This window comes from Ascaphus truei, unplaced genomic scaffold, assembly GCF_040206685.1.
Source record: "Ascaphus truei isolate aAscTru1 unplaced genomic scaffold, aAscTru1.hap1 HAP1_SCAFFOLD_1556, whole genome shotgun sequence".
Taxonomy (NCBI): Eukaryota; Metazoa; Chordata; class Amphibia; order Anura; family Ascaphidae; genus Ascaphus; species Ascaphus truei.
This window is the reverse complement of record NW_027454446.1, coordinates 54,001-76,434: the sequence shown is the minus strand read 5'-3', so window position 1 is coordinate 76,434 and position 22,434 is coordinate 54,001. Positions and strand designations below refer to the sequence as shown.

Below are 22,434 nucleotides of genomic sequence, written 5' to 3'. Positions count from 1 at the left end.
GCATTTGTCAGAGGGAAAGGCCAATAATCTGGAGTCAGGTCACCCTAATGTATATTAAAAATAAACACAGGCCTGTCTGATACTCCCTGATATTATAAAGTAAAGAGGCCACTCTATAATAAATATTTACACAGGCCTTTTTAAGTCTGTCCCTAATAATCTGTAATCAGGAGGTCATTATAAGTGTTAAAACAGTAGTGGTACTGTGATATTAAAGTGACAATCCCATACAAGTTTAATTCAGCCTAAATCCACACAATAATGTTAATAAATGCATTATAAATATCACATGACCATATGTATACTGACTTAGTTCATGGCTGTGTTATTACATCATTACATGTGTAATTAAATCCGTGACATTCTCAGGCTCCCCCCTTCTGTGACAATCATACAGCCGGGCCGTTACATTGCAACACACTAATCCCGCCCCTAGTGACATCACCTGATCAGTAACCAGTCAGAGAAGCTAGCAGGCAAAGAACTACATTTCCCACAATGCACCTCGTGGAGTGTGGCTAGCAGCTACACCTTCTCTCACTAGTTTGTCTCCTGCGAGTTTCCGTACACAGCGTCTTGTTAGAGTGGGGCGTGGACATGTGTAAACTTCAATGGTGGGAAAATGAGACAGTTTTAGCTGCTAGCTGAGCAGTGGTACAGCGCTCTGTAGAAGGCGCTCTCAGTCGGGTGAGTGATTTTTCAATGTGTGTGTTTATTTCATTTCTCATTTTACTTTCACTTTAAGTACTGCATGCTTATTTTTTTCTTTGGGCATTTAGAGATTTAAGTGCTCCGTGAGCCGAGTCCTCCATTGAAGGAGGAGCTATGAGGCCAACCTATCACAGCTACTGTACCATCTTCAGTTGCTTTCAGTATACTGATTAATCCACGGCACAGAATATGCAACTTCAAATACATCTATCAACTGTCTATATGTTAAGCCCCCGGACAAGCATTTGCTTGTTAGTTATACACTAGTTTCATACAAGCACTTCACACAGGGGGCTTCAACTTAGGTAGTACTTGACCGGCCGGTCTGAGTGTTCTCATTTCCATATATTTCTTGCCTCTACACTTTATTTACATACTTTGTACTTATTACTGCAGTGTAGCATTTTTCCCCACACCTTAAGGTTCAGTTTATAACAGCTTTGTAGGTCACCACTGCTCCTCATTTTAACCATTTATGTGTATGTGATTAATAAACCTTTATTGATACAATTTGTGTATGTTAGAGTGCTATTCAGGGGATTCTTTTTTTCTGTGTTAGTTTTCATGTGTGTGTGTGTGTGTGTGTGTGTGTGTGTGTGTGTGTGTGTGTGTGTGTGTGTGTATATATATATGTATATATTTATGTATATATATTTGTGTGTGTGTGACCTTGGGCAAGTCACTTCATATCCTCTGTGCCTCAGGCACCAATGTCATAGATTATAGCTCTATGGGGCAGGGACTTGTGTCTGCAAAATGTCTCTGTATAGCGCTACGTAAAACTAGCAGCGCTTTAAAAGAACATGCTGTTATTATTATTATATATAAATGTGTATGTATTTATTTATATAGCACTATTAATGTATATAGCGTTTCACAGTAGTAATACATGTGAAAATCCTATAAATAACAAATACAAATATCAGGTCATGGGAATAAGTGATTTGGACATAAAAGTAACATTTCGGAAGTGTGGACAACTAATACATCTTGTAGATTGCCTTTACAGTGTGATGTCATTGATTCAGTAGATTGTGTGCAGACCAGGACTGCAGTACAGTGTCACTCACATGGATGACTTGCGTGGTAGAAGCTCAAGAACAAGGATGTCAAACTCCAGTCCTCGAGGGCAGCAAACAGGCCAGGTTTTCAGGATATCCCTACTGAAAACCTGGCCTGTTTGGGACCCTCGAGGACTGGAGTTTGACATGCATGCTCTAGACGGAGCACAGCTGTGGGTGGGAGGTGGATTTGCTTTGCATCAAATGGTTTGGAGCAAGGTTTATTGTATGTATTATCATAATAACAATGCAATGCTTAACTTTTATTTCAGGAGGGATGACTGCAGAACAGAAGTGAATATTGAAGCCATGTGTTCCTTTTCTTGCAAAAGAGAAAATTTGAAGGACAGTTGAAGAGAAGGAAAATTACTACACAGAGACAGATAAGCAATGTGTATATTTCTCATTTACCATTTAGTATTTGTCGTTTTATTGACTCCACACAATCCGGCTGCTACGGGTTTCACATTGAATATTTTCATCTCTACTCTACCCCTTCCTGTGATCTGAACCATGCAAGTTTTCGTTGATTCAATACATCATGAGTAGAGGGTGGCTACAGTATGAAGTAAAGACCCAAGGACCACATCTACTACCATTCATAACAAGAACATGTGCAGTAGCGCACAGCTGCAGTTCTATGTGATTGTTATGAAAGGTTGAGGTGGTTCAATTCTATGAATCTGGAGTGGGATGGATCCTGTTTGCATCATATGGTTTCATCTAGGCCAGTAGATTATATAACTCTCAGTACAGGTTACACATGGCATCAGTATTAGTGATTTAAAGAGGAGGAAAGCTTCAATGTGGAGAACAAAGCCAAGTAATGTTGAAGTTACTCCTTTTACCATTTACTTGGTCAGTCTGTACTGTCTACTCTCCACACAGCTGCTAAGGATCTTCCATTTTAAATACTTTCACCTCCTATTCTGCACTGCTTTGCTGCCCATTATTCAGAGATGCGTTCCAGTCATGTTTAGCACTCTGAATCTCTCTGCAGTCATTGGTTCAGCACATCATGGGTAGAGCATGGCTACAGATACAGCAAGCTATTATTATTTTACCGGCTGATCACCCATAATATTGCATTAAAACATAGAATATCACTTAATTTCCAAAAGATTCAGTGATGCTGATAATGCAGAATCTCACAACATTTCCCATCATAATGCCATAATGCACAAGTGGGAGAAATAATCCTTGCTATATCTGTACATTGTGTGACATATTACCTCAATGACCAATGAGAGCAAGTACATCTTCTGTATAGAGCGGCTGTGTTATGATGCAGTTATTGATCATCATTGACATAATCACAAGAATCTTATGCAAAGGGAAATTGTCCGCAGCGAAGTGAGATTTCAGCCCCCAAACGTCTGTAATATTAATGCAATGTCTTACTTTTGTTGCAGTGAACACTGAAGAGACGGATCTACTACAACACTGTACAGGATGAGCATACGCTACAAGCAGCAAAATGATCTTGCAGTTGACAGTATGTTGTTCTGGTAATGTGCACAATTATTATTTATGGGCTACACACCACAGTGCTGGACATATTCTGTTAACTTCAACTCTACTCCTAACATGGAGATGTCTTCCTGGTGTTACTGATTCAGTACATCATATGCACAGTGTGGTTATGATATGATGGATTGATTTAATGAACCCACCAACCAATGATGACATCTGCATCATCTTCTGTAAAGTGCAGCTACAGCATGATATTATCAGCATTTGGTGCGGTATAATCAGAGGTATCTATGTGCTTTTGTGCCTGTTTTAAGTCCTCCAGCTTAACGCCCCTACACCTCCCACTACACAGGCATACTTACTTATGCATACACTGACATCTGGCATACCTACACACACCCCAGGGCCACTTCCTTCCCCTGATGTCAGGGAGAGGATGGGCATGCAGAGTGCAGTAAGTCTCCACGTTACTCTGGCCAACAGTCTTGGCCTACCTCCAGCATCTGTCACCCACAACATCTGTTCCCTCCTTGTAAAGTGCTGAACTATCTCACCTGGGTCAGTGCTATAGCTGATCACAGTGCCCGATCAGGATGTCACTGTGACAGGCAGCAGTGCAGATTGACCGGTCAATCAATGCAGTGCCGCAACATATGCACTAAATGAGATTTCCGTGCCCCCAGTCAGGTTACTCCCTGGGCAGTGACCCTGCTCACACCCTCCCCTAGTTCCACCTCTGATCACAATTATCTCTCTTGGAGAGTGTAGCAAATTGGAGTTGGGGGAATCTCACCTCTGCCATGCATGGTCACAATCTGGGCACAGGACCCAAATAGTGGGCAATGTGGCACTTCTTACAGTAGAGAATAAGTAACTTTATTCTTTACTTGTGTATTAAGGACCTTATTTGCATTAAATTCAGTCCACATGGGACCAAGACTTTCTGGCTTACTGAACAAAGTGGAATTGTTTCGTAGAGGGTGGAGAATTGTATTTTATCTGAAATTACCCCCTCTGCACAAAATACAAACAATTATACCCATACAAGTACCTTGTGGAAGTTGTTGCCCTCTATCTTCCTGTGGTCTCTCCCTGTTTCTCACCGTGCCTCCTCCCATTTCCTTGCACCTGTGCGTCTCCGCATATATCCCTATACTCAGAGCCGGCTCCGGTCAGTGACATGGGATGCCCAAATATGAGCATACCCATATATGGGCATCCATGCCACTGACCGGAGCCCGCTCTGTTGCGGATATGGAGAGAGACTGGGAGATTTACATCCCCTTATAATTCATATGGTGCATAGTACCGGCACGTATTGTTTTACCGGTACTGTGTACCTTCCTACTTTCACACTGGTACAGTATATGCTGCAGTGGGACTGAGAGGGATATATTGGTAACACATAGTCATTGTTGGGGGAATTCAATCCATTTTGAAAATAGTAATGAAATGTTTTTTACTTTTCTTTTTTTTCAGTAATGAAGAATGAAACATTTCTGTTAAAATTGAATTGGAGGTGAACTGGATTCATCATCAACTCTGCACCAGTGTGAATTGATGTTCTTTAATGTTCTGATAAGGTACATGCAACATCTCTTCCTCAACCCCTGCACCACTCTCTGCCTCTTGCCTCTCTCTCTCCACCTCCCTGCTAAGCGTATTAACCCATCTAATGTAATCCACATTCCATGTCTCACTTTACTCTTCACTTCTCACGTGCCCTCTGGAATGACTGCTCTCTGACTAACAAGGTCTATTTGTACATGACCTCTTCTGCTCTCATCATCCACCACCTCTCATTCCCCTCACCCCTGTCCTACTCGATACCTCAGCTTAATTGAACTCTCTCCTCTGACATCTACCCTTATCTCTAACCTCTCCTCACTTTCTGCTTAAACTAACTATCTTGTTAACTTTTACAATGCTATCATCTCCTCCTCCTCCCTCCTCCTCCTCCCTCCTCCTCCTCCCTCCTCCATCATATATATGCCCCTTCTAGGCTCTGACACACTCATCCCTCTAAGGCCATGATTATCATGGGCACATGCTTGGTCATCCACAGTGTGTGCGAGCGATGCAGAGCCGCCTCGGACCTCAGTGCAGGGATTGCTGCATACCCCCAGCATCTGTCACCCACAAACAATACACACACTAATACTCCCCACAATACACACTATAATACCTCCTCAATACTAATCTCCCCAATAATATTATAGCTCCAAACACAATATACACAACACCCTTACACAAGATACACAATCTAGTACTCTCCTCTGCACCTCTACACACAATATAATACTCCCACACACACAATATACACACTACCCTCCTACCCCCATAAAATACAACCAATAATACACACACACTTTGTGGATGTTGGGACCAGCTCCCGGCATGCACCAGTGAAAGAGAGAGGCCCGCAGAAGCTCGGAAGAACTCCCTCCATCCGTGCCTTCCTCCGTTTCACATCTTCTCCCTGTCTCTCTCCCTCCCTTTCCTTGCATCTCCCTGCGTCTTTACGTATACCCAGTCAGTGACGGCTCTGGTCACGTGATGCCTTAATATGGGCTTATCCATATATGTTCATCCACGTCACTAATGTGATGCCTGCACTGTTGCGGAGCTGGTACTTACGACGGGCACTTATTGTTTTATCAGTACTGCGTACCTGACTCTACCGGCCTACTTTCAACACTAGTACAATATGTGCTTCACTACGAGTGAGTGGGGAATATTGGCATCACACAGTCACTGTTGAATATGCCATTCAATCCATTTTGAAAATAGTAATGCAATGTGGTTTGGTTTTGTTTGCTTTTTGCAGTAATGAAGAATGGAAAAGTTATATTAAAATTAAATTGGAGGGGGACTAGATTCAGCATTTCATCATGAACTCTGCACTTGTGAGAATTTAACTTCTTGAATACCCTGACAGGTACACGCAACATTAAGACTATAATCTGCTGTGCAAGCTTTCGTGCTATACCTCCCCCTCAGGTTTTGATTTATACATTTGCTCCCTCAATTCATGTCCTCTAATATTTGAAAGCTCTCTCCTAGCATTTTCTCTTTACCACAGAACGTCATCCCAATGTAACCTCTCTCTTGTTCTTTCTGCTTGCTGTTTCCTCACTCCTCTGTTAAACTTTTCTAATTTCTCTAACTTCCACACTCCTGCTTTTATCCACATGTTCTCCTCTTTCCTTCCCCTACCTTTGCATGTGTCTACACACTGCACCATTTGTACAGACCTCTATTGCAGCTATTTCTGCACTGCTCAATGAAAAGCACTCTTTAATATCCTATTCTCTGGGCCCCCTCTCTCTGCGCCCCCTCTTTTGGCGCCTCCTCTCTCTGCGCCCCCTCTCTCTGCGCCTATCTGTCTCATTCTCTCTACGTCCCTCTCTCTCTACATAGAGCTATCTCTGTCTCTCTCTACACCTATCTCTGTGTCTCCTTCTATGTTTGCTGATGTGTGGGATATCTCTTATAATCTTGAACCTGCTCATATACACATCGGGCCTCCCTGCTAAGAGTGTTAACCTATCTAATGTAATCCACATTCCTTTCCTTACTTTTCTCTTCCCTTCTCCTATGCCATCTGGAATGTCCGTTCTCTGACTAACAAGGCTCTAGTTGTACATGACCTCTTCTGCTCTCATCATTCACAATCAGTCATTCCCCTCACCCCATCTTACCTGTCCCACTGATTTGCCTCTGCTTAATTAAACTCTCCTCTGACATCTACTCTAACCTCTCTGCTCTCTCTCTCTTTCCGCTTAAACTAACAATCTTATTAACTCTTACAATGCTATCCTCCTATCTATATGCCCCCTCTAGGCTCTGACACACTTGTCCCTCTAGCCCACACCCTTGGCTAAATTCCCAAACATGTTCATCACACTTCCACTCGCTGTTCTTAATGCCTATGAAGGAAATCACACAATTGATATTTGATTTTTCTACAGTAAAAATGTCTCCAGTCCTGTATAAAGCTGCTCTCTGGGGCCAAACCACACTACTTTTTTTTCACATTCATCAACACTCAAATTTAATTTACGCTGTCTTTTTTTCCCTGTATTTGACTCCCTCCACTAACCTTCTCCTCACACTTGCCATCCTTCCTTCACTTCTCCTCAAGCATTTGACTACTTCAGAGGCAAGGTGGATGCCACCCACAAGGAGATTCCTTCTGTCCCTTCCCCCTTCTCTCCTTCTACCTAATTCTCCTTCTGCATTTGACTCCTTTTCTTCTCTTACAGAGCTGGAAGCTAATCATCTTCTCTTCTCCCTCTACCACATGCCCTCTAGATCGTATCCCCTCACACCTTACTGCATCTCTTAGTCCCCACTCTCACCCACATCTTCAATTCCTCCCTATTCTCTGGCTCTTTACCCTCTTACTTTAAGCCTGTAGTGGTCACCCTTTTCTCAGAAACAACCTACACCCTATGTGCCTTACTAACTACCGCCCTGTATCCCTCCTGCTGTTTGTCTCCTAATTGCTAGAATGTCAACATTCTTAAATCACATTCCCTCCTGGATCCTTTACAACCTGCCTTTCGTACAGCTCGTTCTACAGACTGTGCTTAAAGCAAATTCCCAAGGTCACTTTTCCCTACTAATCCTACTTGATCTATCTGCTGCGTTTGATGCTCTCAATCACTCTCCTCCTTCATATTCTAAACTCTCTCTTGGTATCCGTAACACAGTTCTATCCTGGTTTTCATCATAACTTTCCTGTCACACATTCTCCATCTCTGTTGCTAACATGTCTTCGTCTTCTATTGATCTGTCTGTGGGTATACATCAGGGCTCTGTTCTGAGATCTCTCTTTCTCTCTACATACTATCATTTGGTGACCTCATCAACTCTTTGTGACAATCCTATAAATAACAAATACAAATATCAGGTCATGGGAATAAGTGATTTGGACATAAAAGTAACATTTCGGAAGTGTGGACAACTAATACATCTTGTAGATTGCCTTTACAGTGTGATGTCATTGATTCAGTAGATTGTGTGCAGACCAGGACTGCAGTACAGTGTCACTCACATGGATGACTTGCGTGGTAGAAGCTCAAGAACAAGGATGTCAAACTCCAGTCCTCGAGGGCAGCAAACAGGCCAGGTTTTCAGGATATCCCTACTGAAAACCTGGCCTGTTTGGGACCCTCGAGGACTGGAGTTTGACATGCATGCTCTAGAAGGAGCACAGCTGTGGGTGGGAGGTGGATTTGCTTTGCATCAAATGGTTTGGAGCAAGGTTTATTGTATGTATTATCATAATAACAATGCAATGCTTAACTTTTATTTCAGGAGGGATGACTGCAGAACAGAAGTGAATATTGAAGCCATGTGTTCCTTTTCTTGCAAAAGAGAAAATTTGAAGGACAGTTGAAGAGAAGGAAAATTACTACACAGAGACAGATAAGCAATGTGTATATTTCTCATTTACCATTTAGTATTTGTCGTTTTATTGACTCCACACAATCCGGCTGCTACGGGTTTCACATTGAATATTTTCATCTCTACTCTACCCCTTCCTGTGATCTGAACCATGCAAGTTTTCGTTGATTCAATACATCATGAGTAGAGTGTGGCTACAGTATGAAGTAAAGACCCAAGGACCACATCTACTACCATTCATAACAAGAACATGTGCAGTAGCGCACAGCTGCAGTTCTATGTGATTGTTATGAAAGGTTGAGGTGGTTCAATTCTATGAATCTGGAGTGGGATGGATCCTGTTTGCATCATATGGTTTCATCTAGGCCAGTAGATTATATAACTCTCAGTACAGGTTACACATGGCATCAGTATTAGTGATTTAAAGAGGAGGAAAGCTTCAATGTGGAGAACAAAGCCAAGTAATGTTGAAGTTACTCCTTTTACCATTTACTTGGTCAGTCTGTACTGTCTACTCTCCACACAGCTGCTAAGGATCTTCCATTTTAAATACTTTCACCTCCTATTCTGCACTGCTTTGCTGCCCATTATTCAGAGATGCGTTCCAGTCATGTTTAGCACTCTGAATCTCTCTGCAGTCATTGGTTCAGCACATCATGGGTAGAGCATGGCTACAGATACAGCAAGCTATTATTATTTTACCGGCTGATCACCCATAATATTGCATTAAAACATAGAATATCACTTAATTTCCAAAAGATTCAGTGATGCTGATAATGCAGAATCTCACAACATTTCCCATCATAATGCCATAATGCACAAGTGGGAGAAATAATCCTTGCTATATCTGTACATTGTGTGACGTATTACCTCAATGACCAATGAGAGCAAGTACATCTTCTGTATAGAGCGGCTGTGTTATGATGCAGTTATTGATCATCATTGACATAATCACAAGAATCTTATGCAAAGGGAAATTGTCCGCAGCGAAGTGAGATTTCAGCCCCCAAACGTCTGTAATATTAATGCAATGTCTTACTTTTGTTGCAGTGAACACTGAAGAGACGGATCTACTACAACACTGTACAGGATGAGCATACGCTACAAGCAGCAAAATGATCTTGCAGTTGACAGTATGTTGTTCTGGTAATGTGCACAATTATTATTTATGGGCTACACACCACAGTGCTGGACATATTCTGTTAACTTCAACTCTACTCCTAACATGGAGATGTCTTCCTGGTGTTACTGATTCAGTACATCATATGCACAGTGTGGTTATGATATGATGGATTGATTTAATGAACCCACCAACCAATGATGACATCTGCATCATCTTCTGTAAAGTGCAGCTACAGCATGATATTATCAGCATTTGGTGCGGTATAATCAGAGGTATCTATGTGCTTTTGTGCCTGTTTTAAGTCCTCCAGCTTAACGCCCCTACACCTCCCACTACACAGGCATACTTACTTATGCATACACTGACATCTGGCATACCTACACACACCCCAGGGCCACTTCCTTCCCCTGATGTCAGGGAGAGGATGGGCATGCAGAGTGCAGTAAGTCTCCACGTTACTCTGGCCAACAGTCTTGGCCTACCTCCAGCATCTGTCACCCACAACATCTGTTCCCTCCTTGTAAAGTGCTGAACTATCTCACCTGGGTCAGTGCTATAGCTGATCACAGTGCCCGATCAGGATGTCACTGTGACAGGCAGCAGTGCAGATTGACCGGTCAATCAATGCAGTGCCGCAACATATGCACTAAATGAGATTTCCGTGCCCCCAGTCAGGTTACTCCCTGGGCAGTGACCCTGCTCACACCCTCCCCTAGTTCCACCTCTGATCACAATTATCTCTCTTGGAGAGTGTAGCAAATTGGAGTTGGGGGAATCTCACCTCTGCCATGCATGGTCACAATCTGGGCACAGGACCCAAATAGTGGGCAATGTGGCACTTCTTACAGTAGAGAATAAGTAACTTTATTCTTTACTTGTGTATTAAGGACCTTATTTGCATTAAATTCAGTCCACATTGGACCAAGACTTTCTGGCTTACTGAACAAAGTGGAATTGTTTCGTAGAGGGTGGAGAATTGTATTTTATCTGAAATTACCCCCTCTGCACAAAATACAAACAATTATACCCATACAAGTACCTTGTGGAAGTTGTTGCCCTCTATCTTCCTGTGGTCTCTCCCTGTTTCTCACCGTGCCTCCTCCCATTTCCTTGCACCTCTGCGTCTCCGCATATATCCCTATACTCAGAGCCGGCTCCGGTCAGTGACATGGGATGCCCAAATATGAGCATACCCATATATGGGCATCCATGCCACTGACCGGAGCCCGCTCTGTTGCGGATATGGAGAGAGACTGGGAGATTTACATCCCCTTATAATTCATATGGTGCATAGTACCGGCACGTATTGTTTTACCGGTACTGTGTACCTTCCTACTTTCACACTGGTACAGTATATGCTGCAGTGGGACTGAGAGGGATATATTGGTAACACATAGTCATTGTTGGGGGAATTGAATCCATTTTGAAAATAGTATTGAAATGTTTTTTACTTTTCTTTTTTTTCAGTAATGAAGAATGAAACATTTCTGTTAAAATTGAATTGGAGGTGAACTGGATTCATCATCAACTCTGCACCAGTGTGAATTGATGTTCTTTAATGTTCTGATAAGGTACATGCAACATCTCTTCCTCAACCCCTGCACCACTCTCTGCCTCTTGCCTCTCTCTCTCCACCTCCCTGCTAAGCGTATTAACCCATCTAATGTAATCCACATTCCATGTCTCACTTTACTCTTCACTTCTCACGTGCCCTCTGGAATGACTGCTCTCTGACTAACAAGGTCTATTTGTACATGACCTCTTCTGCTCTCATCATCCACCACCTCTCATTCCCCTCACCCCTGTCCTACTCGATACCTCAGCTTAATTGAACTCTCTCCTCTGACATCTACCCTTATCTCTAACCTCTCCTCACTTTCTGCTTAAACTAACTATCTTGTTAACTTTTACAATGCTATCATCTCCTCCTCCTCCCTCCTCCTCCTCCCTCCTCCATCATATATATGCCCCTTCTAGGCTCTGACACACTCATCCCTCTAAGGCCATGATTATCATGGGCACATGCTTGGTCATCCACAGTGCGTGCGAGCGATGCAGAGCCGCCTCGGACCTCAGTGCAGGGATTGCTGCATACCCCCAGCATCTGTCACCCACAAACAATACACACACTAATACTCCCCACAATACACACTATAATACCTCCTCAATACTAATCTCCCCAATAATATTATAGCTCCAAACACAATATACACAACACCCTTACACAAGATACACAATCTAGTACTCTCCTCTGCACCTCTACACACAATATAATACTCCCACACACACAATATACACACTACCCTCCTACCCCCATAAAATACAACCAATAATACACACACACTTTGTGGATGTTGGGACCAGCTCCCGGCATGCACCAGTGAAAGAGAGAGGCCCGCAGAAGCTCGGAAGAACTCCCTCCATCCGTGCCTTCCTCCGTTTCACATCTTCTCCCTGTCTCTCTCCCTCCCTTTCCTTGTATCTCCCTGCGTCTTTACGTATACCCAGTCAGTGACGGCTCTGGTCACGTGATGCCTTAATATGGGCTTATCCATATATGTTCATCCACGTCACTAATGTGATGCCCGCACTGTTGCGGAGCTGGTACTTACGACGGGCACTTATTGTTTTATCAGTACTGCGTACCTGACTCTACCGGCCTACTTTCAACACTAGTACAATATGTGCTTCACTACGAGTGAGTGGGGAATATTGGCATCACACAGTCACTGTTGAATATGCCATTCAATCCATTTTGAAAATAGTAATGCAATGTGGTTTTGTTTTGTTTGCTTTTTGCAGTAATGAAGAATGGAAAAGTTATATTAAAATTAAATTGGAGGGGGACTAGATTCAGCATTTCATCATGAACTCTGCACTTGTGAGAATTTAACTTCTTGAATACCCTGACAGGTACACGCAACATTAAGACTATAATCTGCTGTGCAAGCTTTCGTGCTATACCTCCCCCTCAGGTTTTGATTTATACATTTGCTCCCTCAATTCATGTCCTCTAATATTTGAAAGCTCTCTCCTAGCATTTTCTCTTTACCACAGAACGTCATCCCAATGTAACCTCTCTCTTGTTCTTTCTGCTTGCTGTTTCCTCACTCCTCTGTTAAACTTTTCTAATTTCTCTAACTTCCACACTCCTGCTTTTATCCACATGTTCTCCTCTTTCCTTCCCCTACCTTTGCATGTGTCTACACACTGCACCATTTGTACAGACCTCTATTGCAGCTATTTCTGCACTGCTCAATGAAAAGCACTCTTTAATATCCTATTCTCTGGGCCCCCTCTCTCTGCGCCCCCTCTTTTGGCGCCTCCTCTCTCTGCGCCCCCTCTCTCTGCGCCTATCTGTCTCATTCTCTCTACGTCCCTCTCTCTCTACATAGAGCTATCTCTGTCTCTCTCTACACCTATCTCTGTGTCTCCTTCTATGTTTGCTGATGTGTGGGATATCTCTTATAATCTTGAACCTGCTCATATACACATCGGGCCTCCCTGCTAAGAGTGTTAACCTATCTAATGTAATCCACATTCCTTTCCTTACTTTTCTCTTCCCTTCTCCTATGCCATCTGGAATGTCCGTTCTCTGACTAACAAGGCTCTAGTTGTACATGACCTCTTCTGCTCTCATCATTCACAATCAGTCATTCCCCTCACCCCATCTTACCTGTCCCACTGATTTGCCTCTGCTTAATTAAACTCTCCTCTGACATCTACTCTAACCTCTCTGCTCTCTCTCTCTTTCCGCTTAAACTAACAATCTTATTAACTCTTACAATGCTATCCTCCTATCTATATGCCCCCTCTAGGCTCTGACACACTTGTCCCTCTAGCCCACACCCTTGGCTAAATTCCCAAACATGTTCATCACACTTCCACTCGCTGTTCTTAATGCCTATGAAGGAAATCACACAATTGATATTTGATTTTTCTACAGTAAAAATGTCTCCAGTCCTGTATAAAGCTGCTCTCTGGGGCCAAACCACACTACTTTTTTTTCACATTCATCAACACTCAAATTTAATTTACGCTGTCTTTTTTTCCCTGTATTTGACTCCCTCCACTAACCTTCTCCTCACACTTGCCATCCTTCCTTCACTTCTCCTCAAGCATTTGACTACTTCAGAGGCAAGGTGGATGCCACCCACAAGGAGATTCCTTCTGTCCCTTCCCCCTTCTCTCCTTCTACCTAATTCTCCTTCTGCATTTGACTCCTTTTCTTCTCTTACAGAGCTGGAAGCTAATCATCTTCTCTTCTCCCTCTACCACATGCCCTCTAGATCGTATCCCCTCACACCTTACTGCATCGATTAGTCCCCACTCTCACCCACATCTTCAATTCCTCCCTATTCTCTGGCTCTTTACCCTCTTACTTTAAGCCTGTAGTGGTCACCCTTTTCTCAGAAACAACCTACACCCTATGTGCCTTACTAACTACCGCCCTGTATCCCTCCTGCTGTTTGTCTCCTAATTGCTAGAATGTCAACATTCTTAAATCACATTCCCTCCTGGATCCTTTACAACCTGCCTTTCGTACAGCTCGTTCTACAGACTGTGCTTAAAGCAAATTCCCAAGGTCACTTTTTCCTACTAATCCTACTTGATCTATCTGCTGCGTTTGATGCTCTCAATCACTCTCCTCCTTCATATTCTAAACTCTCTCTTGGTATCCGTAACACAGTTCTATCCTGGTTTTCATCATAACTTTCCTGTCACACATTCTCCATCTCTGTTGCTAACATGTCTTCGTCTTCTATTGATCTGTCTGTGGGTATACATCAGGGCTCTGTTCTGAGATCTCTCTTTCTCTCTACATACTATCATTTGGTGACCTCATCAACTCTTTGTGACAATCCTATAAATAACAAATACAAATATCAGGTCATGGGAATAAGTGATTTGGACATAAAAGTAACATTTCGGAAGTGTGGACAACTAATACATCTTGTAGATTGCCTTTACAGTGTGATGTCATTGATTCAGTAGATTGTGTGCAGACCAGGACTGCAGTACAGTGTCACTCACATGGATGACTTGCGTGGTAGAAGCTCAAGAACAAGGATGTCAAACTCCAGTCCTCGAGGGCAGCAAACAGGCCAGGTTTTCAGGATATCCCTACTGAAAACCTGGCCTGTTTGGGACCCTCGAGGACTGGAGTTTGACATGCATGCTCTAGAAGGAGCACAGCTGTGGGTGGGAGGTGGATTTGCTTTGCATCAAATGGTTTGGAGCAAGGTTTATTGTATGTATTATCATAATAACAATGCAATGCTTAACTTTTATTTCAGGAGGGATGACTGCAGAACAGAAGTGAATATTGAAGCCATGTGTTCCTTTTCTTGCAAAAGAGAAAATTTGAAGGACAGTTGAAGAGAAGGAAAATTACTACACAGAGACAGATAAGCAATGTGTATATTTCTCATTTACCATTTAGTATTTGTCGTTTTATTGACTCCACACAATCCGGCTGCTACGGGTTTCACATTGAATATTTTCATCTCTACTCTACCCCTTCCTGTGATCTGAACCATGCAAGTTTTCGTTGATTCAATACATCATGAGTAGAGTGTGGCTACAGTATGAAGTAAAGACCCAAGGACCACATCTACTACCATTCATAACAAGAACATGTGCAGTAGCGCACAGCTGCAGTTCTATGTGATTGTTATGAAAGGTTGAGGTGGTTCAATTCTATGAATCTGGAGTGGGATGGATCCTGTTTGCATCATATGGTTTCATCTAGGCCAGTAGATTATATAACTCTCAGTACAGGTTACACATGGCATCAGTATTAGTGATTTAAAGAGGAGGAAAGCTTCAATGTGGAGAACAAAGCCAAGTAATGTTGAAGTTACTCCTTTTACCATTTACTTGGTCAGTCTGTACTGTCTACTCTCCACACAGCTGCTAAGGATCTTCCATTTTAAATACTTTCACCTCCTATTCTGCACTGCTTTGCTGCCCATTATTCAGAGATGCGTTCCAGTCATGTTTAGCACTCTGAATCTCTCTGCAGTCATTGGTTCAGCACATCATGGGTAGAGCATGGCTACAGATACAGCAAGCTATTATTATTTTACCGGCTGATCACCCATAATATTGCATTAAAACATAGAATATCACTTAATTTCCAAAAGATTCAGTGATGCTGATAATGCAGAATCTCACAACATTTCCCATCATAATGCCATAATGCACAAGTGGGAGAAATAATCCTTGCTATATCTGTACATTGTGTGACGTATTACCTCAATGACCAATGAGAGCAAGTACATCTTCTGTATAGAGCGGCTGTGTTATGATGCAGTTATTGATCATCATTGACATAATCACAAGAATCTTATGCAAAGGGAAATTGTCCGCAGCGAAGTGAGATTTCAGCCCCCAAACGTCTGTAATATTAATGCAATGTCTTACTTTTGTTGCAGTGAACACTGAAGAGACGGATCTACTACAACACTGTACAGGATGAGCATACGCTACAAGCAGCAAAATGATCTTGCAGTTGACAGTATGTTGTTCTGGTAATGTGCACAATTATTATTTATGGGCTACACACCACAGTGCTGGACATATTCTGTTAACTTCAACTCTACTCCTAACATGGAGATGTCTTCCTGGTGTTACTGATTCAGTACATCATATGCACAGTGTGGTTATGATATGATGGATTGATTTAATGAACCCACCAACCAATGATGACATCTGCATCATCTTCTGTAAAGTGCAGCTACAGCATGATATTATCAGCATTTGGTGCGGTATAATCAGAGGTATCTATGTGCTTTTGTGCCTGTTTTAAGTCCTCCAGCTTAACGCCCCTACACCTCCCACTACACAGGCATACTTACTTATGCATACACTGACATCTGGCATACCTACACACACTCCAGGGCCACTTCCTTCCCCTGATGTCAGGGAGAGGATGGGCATGCAGAGTGCAGTAAGTCTCCACGTTACTCTGGCCAACAGTCTTGGCCTACCTCCAGCATCTGTCACCCACAACATCTGTTCCCTCCTTGTAAAGTGCTGAACTATCTCACCTGGGTCAGTGCTATAGCTGATCACAGTGCCCGATCAGGATGTCACTGTGACAGGCAGCAGTGCAGATTGACCGGTCAATCAATGCAGTGCCGCAACATATGCACTAAATGAGATTTCCGTGCCCCCAGTCAGGTTACTCCCTGGGCAGTGACCCTGCTCACACCCTCCCCTAGTTCCACCTCTGATCACAATTATCTCTCTTGGAGAGTGTAGCAAATTGGAGTTGGGGGAATCTCACCTCTGCCATGCATGGTCACAATCTGGGCACAGGACCCAAATAGTGGGCAATGTGGCACTTCTTACAGTAGAGAATAAGTAACTTTATTCTTTACTTGTGTATTAAGGACCTTATTTGCATTAAATTCAGTCCACATGGGACCAAGACTTTCTGGCTTACTGAACAAAGTGGAATTGTTTCGTAGAGGGTGGAGAATTGTATTTTATCTGAAATTACCCCCTCTGCACAAAATACAAACAATTATACCCATACAAGTACCTTGTGGAAGTTGTTGCCCTCTATCTTCCTGTGGTCTCTCCCTGTTTCTCACCGTGCCTCCTCCCATTTCCTTGCACCTCTGCGTCTCCGCATATATCCCTATACTCAGAGCCGGCTCCGGTCAGTGACATGGGATGCCCAAATATGAGCATACCCATATATGGGCATCCATGCCACTGACCGGAGCCCGCTCTGTTGCGGATATGGAGAGAGACTGGGAGATTTACATCCCCTTATAATTCATATGGTGCATAGTACCGGCACGTATTGTTTTACCGGTACTGTGTACCTTCCTACTTTCACACTGGTACAGTATATGCTGCAGTGGGACTGAGAGGGATATATTGGTAACACATAGTCATTGTTGGGGGAATTCAATCCATTTTGAAAATAGTAATGAAATGTTTTTTACTTTTCTTTTTTTTCAGTAATGAAGAATGAAACATTTCTGTTAAAATTGAATTGGAGGTGAACTGGATTCATCATCAACTCTGCACCAGTGTGAATTGATGTTCTTTAATGTTCTGATAAGGTACATGCAACATCTCTTCCTCAACCCCTGCACCACTCTCTGCCTCTTGCCTCTCTCTCTCCACCTCCCTGCTAAGCGTATTAACCCATGCCCTCTAGATCGTATCCCCTCACACCTTACTGCATCTCTTAGTCCCCACTCTCACCCACATCTTCAATTCCTCCCTATTCTCTGGCTCTTTACCCTCTTACTTTAAGCCTGTAGTGGTCACCCTTTTCTCAGAAACAACCTACACCCTATGTGCCTTACTAACTACCGCCCTGTATCCCTCCTGCTGTTTGTCTCCTAATTGCTAGAATGTCAACATTCTTAAATCACATTCCCTCCTGGATCCTTTACAACCTGCCTTTCGTACAGCTCGTTCTACAGACTGTGCTTAAAGCAAATTCCCAAGGTCACTTTTCCCTACTAATCCTACTTGATCTATCTGCTGCGTTTGATGCTCTCAATCACTCTCCTCCTTCATATTCTAAACTCTCTCTTGGTATCCGTAACACAGTTCTATCCTGGTTTTCATCATAACTTTCCTGTCACACATTCTCCATCTCTGTTGCTAACATGTCTTCGTCTTCTATTGATCTGTCTGTGGGTATACATCAGGGCTCTGTTCTGAGATCTCTCTTTCTCTCTACATACTATCATTTGGTGACCTCATCAACTCTTTGTGACAATCCTATAAATAACAAATACAAATATCAGGTCATGGGAATAAGTGATTTGGACATAAAAGTAACATTTCGGAAGTGTGGACAACTAATACATCTTGTAGATTGCCTTTACAGTGTGATGTCATTGATTCAGTAGATTGTGTGCAGACCAGGACTGCAGTACAGTGTCACTCACATGGATGACTTGCGTGGTAGAAGCTCAAGAACAAGGATGTCAAACTCCAGTCCTCGAGGGCCGCAAACAGGCCAGGTTTTCAGGATATCCCTACTGAAAACCTGGCCTGTTTGGGACCCTCGAGGACTGGAGTTTGACATGCATGCTCTAGAAGGAGCACAGCTGTGGGTGGGAGGTGGATTTGCTTTGCATCAAATGGTTTGGAGCAAGGTTTATTGTATGTATTATCATAATAACAATGCAATGCTTAACTTTTATTTCAGGAGGGATGACTGCAGAACAGAAGTGAATATTGAAGCCATGTGTTCCTTTTCTTGCAAAAGAGAAAATTTGAAGGACAGTTGAAGAGAAGGAAAATTACTACACAGAGACAGATAAGCAATGTGTATATTTCTCATTTACCATTTAGTATTTGTCGTTTTATTGACTCCACACAATCCGGCTGCTACGGGTTTCACATTGAATATTTTCATCTCTACTCTACCCCTTCCTGTGATCTGAACCATGCAAGTTTTCGTTGATTCAATACATCATGAGTAGAGTGTGGCTACAGTATGAAGTAAAGACCCAAGGACCACATCTACTACCATTCATAACAAGAACATGTGCAGTAGCGCACAGCTGCAGTTCTATGTGATTGTTATGAAAGGTTGAGGTGGTTCAATTCTATGAATCTGGAGTGGGATGGATCCTGTTTGCATCATATGGTTTCATCTAGGCCAGTAGATTATATAACTCTCAGTACAGGTTACACATGGCATCAGTATTAGTGATTTAAAGAGGAGGAAAGCTTCAATGTGGAGAACAAAGCCAAGTAATGTTGAAGTTACTCCTTTTACCATTTACTTGGTCAGTCTGTACTGTCTACTCTCCACACAGCTGCTAAGGATCTTCCATTTTAAATACTTTCACCTCCTATTCTGCACTGCTTTGCTGCCCATTATTCAGAGATGCGTTCCAGTCATGTTTAGCACTCTGAATCTCTCTGCAGTCATTGGTTCAGCACATCATGGGTAGAGCATGGCTACAGATACAGCAAGCTATTATTATTTTACCGGCTGATCACCCATAATATTGCATTAAAACATAGAATATCACTTAATTTCCAAAAGATTCAGTGATGCTGATAATGCAGAATCTCACAACATTTCCCATCATAATGCCATAATGCACAAGTGGGAGAAATAATCCTTGCTATATCTGTACATTGTGTGACGTATTACCTCAATGACCAATGAGAGCAAGTACATCTTCTGTATAGAGCGGCTGTGTTATGATGCAGTTATTGATCATCATTGACATAATCACAAGAATCTTATGCAAAGGGAAATTGTCCGCAGCGAAGTGAGATTTCAGCCCCCAAACGTCTGTAATATTAATGCAATGTCTTACTTTTGTTGCAGTGAACACTGAAGAGACGGATCTACTACAACACTGTACAGGATGAGCATACGCTACAAGCAGCAAAATGATCTTGCAGTTGACAGTATGTTGTTCTGGTAATGTGCACAATTATTATTTATGGGCTACACACCACAGTGCTGGACATATTCTGTTAACTTCAACTCTACTCCTAACATGGAGATGTCTTCCTGGTGTTACTGATTCAGTACATCATATGCACAGTGTGGTTATGATATGATGGATTGATTTAATGAACCCACCAACCAATGATGACATCTGCATCATCTTCTGTAAAGTGCAGCTACAGCATGATATTATCAGCATTTGGTGCGGTATAATCAGAGGTATCTATGTGCTTTTGTGCCTGTTTTAAGTCCTCCAGCTTAACGCCCCTACACCTCCCACTACACAGGCATACTTACTTATGCATACACTGACATCTGGCATACCTACACACACCCCAGGGCCACTTCCTTCCCCTGATGTCAGGGAGAGGATGGGCATGCAGAGTGCAGTAAGTCTCCACGTTACTCTGGCCAACAGTCTTGGCCTACCTCCAGCATCTGTCACCCACAACATCTGTTCCCTCCTTGTAAAGTGCTGAACTATCTCACCTGGGTCAGTGCTATAGCTGATCACAGTGCCCGATCAGGATGTCACTGTGACAGGCAGCAGTGCAGATTGACCGGTCAATCAATGCAGTGCCGCAACATATGCACTAAATGAGATTTCCGTGCCCCCAGTCAGGTTACTCCCTGGGCAGTGACCCTGCTCACACCCTCCCCTAGTTCCACCTCTGATCACAATTATCTCTCTTGGAGAGTGTAGCAAATTGGAGTTGGGGGAATCTCACCTCTGCCATGCATGGTCACAATCTGGGCACAGGACCCAAATAGTGGGCAATGTGGCACTTCTTACAGTAGAGAATAAGTAACTTTATTCTTTACTTGTGTATTAAGGACCTTATTTGCATTAAATTCAGTCCACATGGGACCAAGACTTTCTGGCTTACTGAACAAAGTGGAATTGTTTCGTAGAGGGTGGAGAATTGTATTTTATCTGAAATTACCCCCTCTGCACAAAATACAAACAATTATACCCATACAAGTACCTTGTGGAAGTTGTTGCCCTCTATCTTCCTGTGGTCTCTCCCTGTTTCTCACCGTGCCTCCTCCCATTTCCTTGCACCTGTGCGTCTCCGCATATATCCCTATACTCAGAGCCGGCTCCGGTCAGTGACATGGGATGCCCAAATATGAGCATACCCATATATGGGCATCCATGCCACTGACCGGAGCCCGCTCTGTTGCGGATATGGAGAGAGACTGGGAGATTTACATCCCCTTATAATTCATATGGTGCATAGTACCGGCACGTATTGTTTTACCGGTACTGTGTACCTTCCTACTTTCACACTGGTACAGTATATGCTGCAGTGGGACTGAGAGGGATATATTGGTAACACATAGTCATTGTTGGGGGAATTCAATCCATTTTGAAAATAGTAATGAAATGTTTTTTACTTTTCTTTTTTTTCAGTAATGAAGAATGAAACATTTCTGTTAAAATTGAATTGGAGGTGAACTGGATTCATCATCAACTCTGCACCAGTGTGAATTGATGTTCTTTAATGTTCTGATAAGGTACATGCAACATCTCTTCCTCAACCCCTGCACCACTCTCTGCCTCTTGCCTCTCTCTCTCCACCTCCCTGCTAAGCGTATTAACCCATCTAATGTAATCCACATTCCATGTCTCACTTTACTCTTCACTTCTCACGTGCCCTCTGGAATGACTGCTCTCTGACTAACAAGGTCTATTTGTACATGACCTCTTCTGCTCTCATCATCCACCACCTCTCATTCCCCTCACCCCTGTCCTACTCGATACCTCAGCTTAATTGAACTCTCTCCTCTGACATCTACCCTTATCTCTAACCTCTCCTCACTTTCTGCTTAAACTAACTATCTTGTTAACTTTTACAATGCTATCATCTCCTCCTCCTCCCTCCTCCTCCTCCCTCCTCCTCCTCCCTCCTCCATCATATATATGCCCCTTCTAGGCTCTGACACACTCATCCCTCTAAGGCCATGATTATCATGGGCACATGCTTGGTCATCCACAGTGTGTGCGAGCGATGCAGAGCCGCCTCGGACCTCAGTGCAGGGATTGCTGCATACCCCCAGCATCTGTCACCCACAAACAATACACACACTAATACTCCCCACAATACACACTATAATACCTCCTCAATACTAATCTCCCCAATAATATTATAGCTCCAAACACAATATACACAACACCCTTACACAAGATACACAATCTA

The 22,434-nt window shown here is 42.9% G+C and overlaps 1 long non-coding RNA gene across 5 annotated transcripts in view; it reads left to right on the top strand.

The window, feature by feature from the left end:
* The first annotated feature begins 597 nt into the window (after window positions 1-597).
* Window positions 598-22,434, top strand: part of LOC142476303 (uncharacterized) — a 46,557-nt gene continuing 24,720 nt past the window's right edge. For 3 of the 5 annotated variants that reach the window (XR_012791522.1, XR_012791519.1, XR_012791518.1), the window contains exons 1-15: window positions 598-687; window positions 2,045-2,164; window positions 3,185-3,280; window positions 4,725-4,828; window positions 6,073-6,183; window positions 8,568-8,687; window positions 9,708-9,803; window positions 11,248-11,351; window positions 12,583-12,693; window positions 15,078-15,197; window positions 16,218-16,313; window positions 17,758-17,861; window positions 18,968-19,087; window positions 20,108-20,203; window positions 21,648-21,751. This is a non-coding gene — a long non-coding RNA (uncharacterized LOC142476303). The remainder of the gene's footprint in view (window positions 688-2,044; window positions 2,165-3,184; window positions 3,281-4,724; window positions 4,829-6,072; window positions 6,184-8,567; window positions 8,688-9,707; window positions 9,804-11,247; window positions 11,352-12,582; window positions 12,694-15,077; window positions 15,198-16,217; window positions 16,314-17,757; window positions 17,862-18,967; window positions 19,088-20,107; window positions 20,204-21,647; window positions 21,752-22,434) is intronic. The other 2 variants (XR_012791521.1, XR_012791520.1) reach the window with 2 other exon arrangements.